Genomic DNA, 8,369 nt, shown 5'->3' with positions numbered 1-8,369 from the left:
AAAAAAAAAAAAAAAAAAAAAAAAAATTGAAAAAAAAAAGTTAAAAAATACATATATAAAAAACATATGTGGGGGCTGGGGATGTGGCTCAAGTGGTAGAGCGCTCGCCTGGCGTGCGTGCGGCCCGGGTTCGATCCTCAGCACCACATACAAACAAAGATGTTGTGTCCGCCTAAAACTAAAATAAATAAATAAATAAAAAAAAAACAAACATATGTGTAAAATAGTTCGTTCGAGGGGATAAAATAGATCCCTTGTCACTACTCCTGACCAGGAAAACCTGAGGGGCATTCCTAACAACTACAACTCCCAGCCAGCCGTGCGGCGGGGCGGGGCTTGCTGACCGTTATGACGCCGCGGGCGGGGCCGGGCTGGATCGGCGATCCCTGGGGCTTTTAGTCCCGCCCCTGCCCCTTTCCCTGCCCTGTTGCTGTTGCGCGGCTGCCGGCTGCTGCCCTGGTGAGTCCCTGAAGTGAAAGGGGGCCGCTGGGCCCTCGGGTTCCCCAGACTCAGACTTCCAGCGCCGAGAAAGGACTTGGACGGTAGAGGTGCGGCCTATTTCAGCTTTCACCTCACGCCACCTCCTAAGGTGATCTTCAGTGGGAGTTAGACCCCGGAGGCCCCGGCGCTCCTTCCGAGGCCTTGGAGGGTTCAGGGACAGTTTTCTCCTGAGGAGGGCCGGGGCGCAGTGCTTTTGGTCGCTGACAGGGGAGAGGGTCGTGACGCAGCAGCCTCCCTACGTGTCCTTGGCGTCATGCCCCCTCCCACCGCCACCTGGGGATTCGTAATCCGCCTCGCCTGGACGTCGCGCGGACTGCTGCCCCGCGTGGGCGGGGCCGCGTCACTCCGGAGAAGTTACTTTTCCTTAGGCCTCAGTTTCCCGCTCTGCGAGTAGGCTTCATACCTGAAGCCGCCTCCCATTTTATTCAGGGCAGCCTAGAAGAAAAAGGCGTAGTGCCGACCTACTTCACCGTTGCTTTTCCCTTGCCCCTCCCCACTGGCATTAGCCCGATTTAGTTTGGGGGCTAATGTTCCCATTCACATTTGATTTCAGCCCCACCCGGACAGGTTAACTTTTTTCCTGTTAACTTTTTTCCTGTCGCTTGGATTCTTTGCTGCAGATGCCGGCCAACAAGTGGCCATGGTTGGAGTCGAGTAGAATAATATGGAAGATACATTATAACTCATCTCTTAGGGTTTGCCCAATCCATATGAAACAATGGAACGTGATGCAGTAGGTCTTTGTCGCTTGTGTCGAACCACATGATTTACGAATAACTGGATGGCTCATTTGCCCAGATAATTTCAGGGGGCTTTGAAACTCTACCCTTTGGCAGACTTGACAGCTGTGGAGTGGAAAGAACCTTTAAAAGGGTAGTCAGTAATCCTGAGTTAATTGGAACTAACAAGTTGTATGGTTCAAATCACACTGTACATTTAGGCTCTTTGAAAAATGTGCCTGTACTTGCTGACACAGTGTCATGCTCCTGATTTTCTTAGAAAAGAAAGTTAAAATGAACACTTTCACTTTCTTTTTCTTTCACTTAGGATTATCATTGTAGCCGTAAATGTCCTTAGAGATTTTCTAACATGATCCATGCATTTTACTGATGAGGTAACAGAAACCTAAATGTAGATAGTGTGACTTGGCCAAGATCTCCGGCTAGTTTGTATAAGAACTAAGACAGAAACCCATGTCCCTTGACTGGTGCCTACTCCCCTTTCCAATACTCTTCAAACACTGCATCTGCGCATATCACTATGACATGACATAGGAAAGTCATCCATTTCAAGAAAAAAGTGTGGGTAGACCAAGATTTTCACAGACTCTCTGGTTGCTTGCGTCCCAGAACTGTTTTCCTATGCTTTCCCTAGTACTGCTGGCACTATGGTTGATGTGATATGTGGAATAAGGGCTTGCTTAGAATAAGCTGAGCAGCCAGTTCAAATAGTTGTTAATGAGTAGTCTTAAAGCCTTTGGGATTATAAAAGTCTTCTAAGGCACTCTAAAACATTTTAGGTAAGGAACTTGAATGAACTTGGGAAATTTGGATAGAGCAAGTGGCTCAGTAATCTGAGCAGCCATGATTTCTGGTTTTGATTTTCCTACCTGTCTCAGGGACACATATTACCAGTGTTCAGTAAGGTTAGTTATATGTATGCATCTACCAGGGTCAGGGAGAAATGGGATTCAAATCAGTTCATTCATTTTGCTAATTGCTATTAGCTTTAGAAAGTAAGCATAAGTATGAAGCAATTAGATTTAATGTAGATTTGACTTTTACTAATGTTTGTTTTTACTATTCCCAAATGAAGAATAGATTTGCGTGTGTTGGCTATATAAATGTTGATATCCTTTTGTGAATTAATCCAGAGAAGCTACCTGTGTAGCTATGTCTCTTGAAACATGCTCCCACTCATATAAAAGAATAATTAATGTTGGGCTGGGCACCATGGTGCACGCCTGTAATCCCAGTGACTCAGGAGTCTGAGGCAGGAGGATGGCAAGTTTGAAGCCACCCTTGGCAATTTAGTGAAATCCTGTTTCAAAAAATATAAAGGGCTGGAGATATGGTGCCCTTGGGTTCAATCTCAGTAACACACACACACACACAAAAGTGTTAGGCATTTAAAATTATTTTTTCTGGGCTGTGGATGTGGCTCAAGCGGTAGCGCGCTCGCCTGGCATGCGTGCGGCCCGGGTTCGATCCTTAGCACCACATACAAACAAGGATGTTGTGTCTGTCAATAACTAAAATATTCTCTCTCTCTCTCTCTTAAAAAAATAAAATAAAATAATTTTTTCTGCTAAAAAGCATATCACTGTAGTTTGCAGATTCACTCAAAACAGAAGTAGAACTGGCTATTGTTGCCTTTTAGGATAAAAGGATCTGTGCCCTTCATGGAACAGTCCTGGGAGTAGTATATTAAGCTTAAAAAGCTCATTAGGTGAAAATATGTCATGTTTTCTTAGGAGTCAGTTCAGGGGACTTGTTTTAAAATACACTCCTATTATTTGCCAGCTCCCCTGAGGGCCCTAATCCTTTTGGAAACCAAGCTGGAGAGGAGGGGTGGGGAAGGAAGGTCAAGTAAAGTGCCTATGGTAGTTTGTGGCATCTCTGTATTATGCTTGATTTTTTTTTTTTTTTAATCCTTATTTATTTTTCTTGGTCATTTCTTATGAGGCCAGCCTAATTTGGGGGTAGAAATTAAGGAATTAGGTAGAATACCATTCCACAATTTCTAGGGGACCTAAAATATCTACTGCTTTTTCATGTTTAGGTAACTCTCAGGGCTTCTAAATTTAACTGTTTTGCTCTTCATATGTTTCTTCTCCTTTGCCTCTATGATTTATTGCCAGAATTACAAGTGGATGGTAGAAAGGTCCTACAGTGAGAAGAATGGTTAAAGGAGGGGAAGTTAATGTGTAAATCATTCAAATTTTCCTTCCATATCCTTTCTTTAGTACCTTCTCCACAAACACTCATCTCTAAACTGCTTTGTCAGAAAGGTAATTTCCCAAGCCATTGTTGGAGCCCATTTGTCCCAAGGGATTTTATCACAGGGAGGAAGGAAAGATTTTATATGGATCACTGATCTTAAAAATCAGCAGATGCCTTCCTTCCAGAAAAAGTAGGAGTCCTTCCTCACTGACATAATTCAGATTGGTATAGTTATGCTTGAGGTTTGCTTGGTGCTGTCCTAAACTTTGGTAAAGGAGAGAAGAAAAGCCAGTCTTCGGAGAGGAGAGTTTTAATCTTTATTAGAAGAATGGTTGAAATCTAAACTGGGTACGGTGGTTTGTGCCTGTAATCTCAGCTACTGGGCAGGTGGAGAGCATTACAAGTTAAAGGCCAACCTGAGCAACTTAGCAAGACCCTTTCTCAAAATAAAAATTAAAAACGTTAAAAGAATCATTGACTTCTGAATACCCTGAGTCCTGCTGAGAATATTATGAGATCCTGAAATGATAAACTTCATGGAGTCTTACATTTTTTAAAAAAATATTTTTTAGTTATAGTTGAATACAATAACTTAATTTATTTTTTATGTGGTGCTGAGGATCAAACCCAGGGCCTTGCACATGCTAGGTGAGTACTCTACTGCTGAGCCACAACCCCATTTTTGATAAGCACAGAACCAAAGCTGTAGACTTTTCCAGACAGATTGATTAGGTTTTAAAATGAACGAGACAGTTTTTCCTCCAAATGAGCACTCAAACCTCAAAACATGAGCTCTATAAGGTATTTTGTGTGTATACCTGTGTGCATGCCCTGTCCTTTCTTCAGAGTTCTGCTCATGAGCTACTTTTTTTGGGGGGGAGGGGGGATGTCCCAAGGATTGAACCCAGGGGTGCATAACCACTGAGCTACATCACCAGCCCTTTTTATTTTGAGATAGGGTCTTGCTGTGTTGCTTAAGGCCTCACTAAGTTACTGAGGCTGGCTTTGAATTTGTGATCCTCCTGCTCAGCCTCCTAAGCCACTGGGATTACAGACATGCACCACCATGCCTGGCTCATGAGTTAACTTTGGTGGTTTTTTTGGTAAGAAGACAGGCTGTAAAAAGCCATCCCAACCTGGTTTTACTTTTTAGAGTAGCATCCATTTGTATAACAGCTTGCAAGAATTTGAGTGTGTGGAAGGTGGGTAATGGAGTGTGAATTGGATGGGTTCTTTTCTTTTTAAATATTTTTTAGTTGTAGATGGACACAATACCTTTAATTATTTTATTTATTTATTTTTATGTAATGCCAGGGATCAAACTCAGTGCCTCATGCATGCTAGGCAAGCACTTTATTATTAAGCCACAACCCCAGCCTCTTGAATGGGTTCTTAAGGAAATCATATCAGTGCCTTTTTTGGCACCATGCTGCTTGAACCAGCCATGCCAGCTGAACCAGCCACAGCAAGAATTGACATTACATCTGGATATTATATCCTCACCCGATTATAGACAGAAGAAAGCTGAAAAATATCAACTTCCCCACGGGTATTCCATAAATTAAGAGTAGAGTTTAAAAAAAAAAAAAAAAGACTTAGCCCCACCATCACCTCCATATCGTCATCATCATCATCATTATTATTAATTACTTATTGTATTTTTTGCAATGCTAGGGATGGAACCCATGACCTTGCAAATGCTTTCTACTAGAGCTATGTCTATTCCCAGTCTACCCTTAACATTATTTACCTGCAAAATTCCTTCTCTTTTTACTGTTTGATATGCATATCAATATGCATATCTTGTTCATTCATTTGTTCAACAAATACCCAATTATTGATTATTTTGCATTAGGCATTGTGTTGCTAGTCATAGGAAAAGAACTAGAAGTGAGATACTTAGGTTAATTGAGGGGCAGGCTCTGGAAATCACTCTTACCTGAATGTTCTTCATGATCCATAGGCAAAGGACAAATTAAATCATTTTGTATTCTTAGATAAATTGGTGCTTCTGGCTTAGGACAGAGAGAAGGAAATTTGCTGACCTCAGAATGATTGGAGACTCCTGGGGAGAAAGAGTCTGCAAGCTGATAAACCTCCCTGCCTATCTTCCATCCAAAAGAAACCCTCATCACAGACAATAGCTTATTATGGGGGAAATAATAGACCAGAATGGGACCCCACCCCCTCCACTTTGAAAAAATGTTCTAAGGTTTGAGGTTGAGGATGTGTCTAGACTATGTCAAAAATCAGAAAGCCAGTGATTTCTTAGTTCTTTAGCTTAATCTCAAGAATAGTTCAGTGCCCCCACAGTCCCCTTGCCTTCTCTCTGAAAAAAAAAAAAAAGACAAGGGGACTTTGTTTTCATAAGGAATTGCATCCCTTCTTTTGAATACCAGAGTATTTTGCACTTCTTTTTCATTCATTTGGCAGTTACTTATATACTCATTTAGCCTCTCTATGGGACTAGGACCCTTTTGAGGGCAAGGTCAATGCCAGGAAAAAATAAAAATCCCTCCACAAACATACTAGTAATCACTAGCATCTGTTAAACCCTTTCTTTTTGCAGACTGTTAAATTCTACCAACAACTATCTGAAAGCAGAGAACTAGAGTACTAGGGATATAGCTCAGTTGGCAGAGTGCTTGCCTTACATGCACAAAGCCCTGGGTTCAATCCCCAGCACTGCCAAAGGAAAAAAAAAAAACAGATTTCTGGGAATTTGGAAGAAGAGGTCTGGTTGCATATATTTCAAAATAAAACCAGGAAATAGGTAAGGTAGGGCAGAGTTGAAAGAGCAATAGTGTTTTGTTTTGTTTTAATATATTTTTAGTTGTGGTTGGGCATAATATCTTTATTTTGTTTATTTATTTTTATATGTTGCTGAGGATCGAACCCAGCATGTGCTAGGTGAGCACACTACCATTGAGCCCTAGCCCCAGCCCCAGCCCCAGCCCCTGCCCCCAATAGTGACTTTTTGTTTTTGTTTTTGTTTTCTTGGTACTGGGGATGGAACTGAGAACCCTGTGTATATCAGGCAAGCACTCTACTACTGAGCTATATCCCCAGTCCTAGTGATTTGTTTTTTAGTTATTGTCCTTACTTATTTGAATTGTGTGTGTGCCTGTATGTGTGTATTATCTTCCAACATGTCCCAACAGCTGTGCTTGTAAGGTATCATTTAGTATTTGCATATAACAGCTGCAATATTTTTTTCCATTTCCTAGTAAAACAGTAGGTTGAGAATCATAGACTCACTAATGTTAGAATCATTTAAAAGACAGTGCATATGACTTGTTTGAGGAACAGGAAGTATGAGGTCAACAATTCAGAGTACTGGCTTCTTTTAATCACATTTTATCTGTATACTGTCATCTAAAATGGTGAAAATCCATTTTATAAAAAGGGGTTCAAAGTCCCTTGCTTCTTCTAGACCTGGACTGCATTTTCCTGCTTCTTTGCTGTTACAAAGATTTCTTTGCTGTTTCCTTCCCTTGGAATGCCATTCATGACACACCCACTTGACAAATCCAAATCTTCCTTGAGGGGTTATGTAAGATTCTAGTAACTTCCTGAAACTTTTCTTTGTTTTCATAAGGAATTGCATCCCTTTTTTTGAATACCAGAGTATTTTGCACTTCTTTTTCATTCATTTGGCAGTTACTTATATACTCATTTAGCCTCTCTATGGGACTAGGACCCTTTTGAGGGCAAGGTTAATGCCAGGAAAAAATAAAAATCCCTCCACAAACATACTAGCATCTGTTAAACCCTTTCTTTTTGCAGACTGTTAAATTCTTTATTCTGTCAGTCAGCATGAGTCTACCTTGAAGTGTCTTGCTTAGTGGCAGGCTGATTTAATGGCTGGACACTTTTTATTATTACACTTAAGCCTCACAAAACAACAGCAGTTGGGGTAGATGTTGTTATAGGCCCCATTTTACAGATGAAGAAATAATCACAGAGCCTAACTAATTAAGTAAATTGCCCAAATGTTATCCCTTTATAAGAAGGGGAAAGTGTGATTTGAATATTACTATTCTGACTTCAAAACCCATGTTTCCCACCACCTCATGTCACATAGTCTCTTATTTCTATCTTTGTTCTAATCTCAGCCTAGCTTAGGGTCTTTTGTGTATGTGGTACTGCAAATTGAACTCAGGGGCCTTATACAACTGAGCTACATCCCAACCCTTTTTTAATTTTTTTATTTTGTGACAAATTCTCACAAAGTTGCCCAGTCTGACCTCAAACTTGTGATCCTCCTGCTTTAACTTCCCAAAACATACTGTCTTTTATATGGAAGGGCCCAATAATTATAAATGGAATTTGATGAAGACACTGAACTCTAGAGAGATTAACTTAGGAAAGTCATAGGGCTTATTAGGATGAAAAATCTAAAATCTAGGTCTTCCATATTCCCTAGGCTGTTTTCTCTAGGTTGTCTTGTTTATTAAAGGGAAATAGAATCAGCAGGATACTGTGGCACAACCCTGTAATCCTAGTGACTCAGGAGGCTGAAGCAGGAGGATCATAAATTCCAATTCAGCCTCAGTAATTTAGTGAGGTCCTAAGCAACTTAGCGAGACCCTGTCTCAGAATAAAAAAATGAAAGGAGAGAGGGATGTAGCTCAGTGGTAGAGTACCCCTGAGTTGAATCCCCAGTACCAAAAAAAAAAAAAGGAAACAACTACCACCAACTACCTGTAAGCAGAGAACTAGAATACACCTGTAATCTCAGTGACTTGGAAGGCTGAGACAAGAGGATCCCATGTTCGAGGCCAGCCTCAGCAGTTTAGTGAGGGCCTAAGCAACTTTATGAGACCCTTTTTCAAAATTTAAAAGGGGCTAGAGATGTACCTCATTGGTAAAATGCCCCTGGAAACCCATTCCCCACAAAAAAAAAAAAAAAAAAAAAAAAAAAAA

General features: G+C 40.9%; 1 protein-coding gene across 5 annotated transcripts in view; it reads left to right on the top strand.

The window, feature by feature from the left end:
- The first annotated feature begins 344 nt into the window (after window positions 1-344).
- The window catches only part of Calcoco2 (calcium binding and coiled-coil domain 2), a 34,101-nt gene continuing 26,076 nt past the window's right edge, over window positions 345-8,369 (top strand). For 2 of the 5 annotated variants that reach the window (XM_015495526.2, XM_048789531.1), the window contains exon 1: window positions 419-589. The gene's annotated coding sequence lies outside the window, so the exon portion shown is untranslated. Of the gene's footprint in view, window positions 590-8,369 lie in introns of all 5 variants that reach the window. The other 3 variants (XM_015495525.2, XR_007342658.1, XM_048789528.1) reach the window with 3 other exon arrangements.

This window comes from Marmota marmota, unplaced genomic scaffold (genome assembly GCF_001458135.2).
Source record: "Marmota marmota marmota unplaced genomic scaffold, marMar, whole genome shotgun sequence".
In the NCBI taxonomy this organism is placed as follows: Eukaryota; Metazoa; Chordata; class Mammalia; order Rodentia; family Sciuridae; genus Marmota; species Marmota marmota.
Note: the sequence above shows the minus strand (reverse complement) of the source record. Positions and strands in the feature narration are given on the sequence as shown.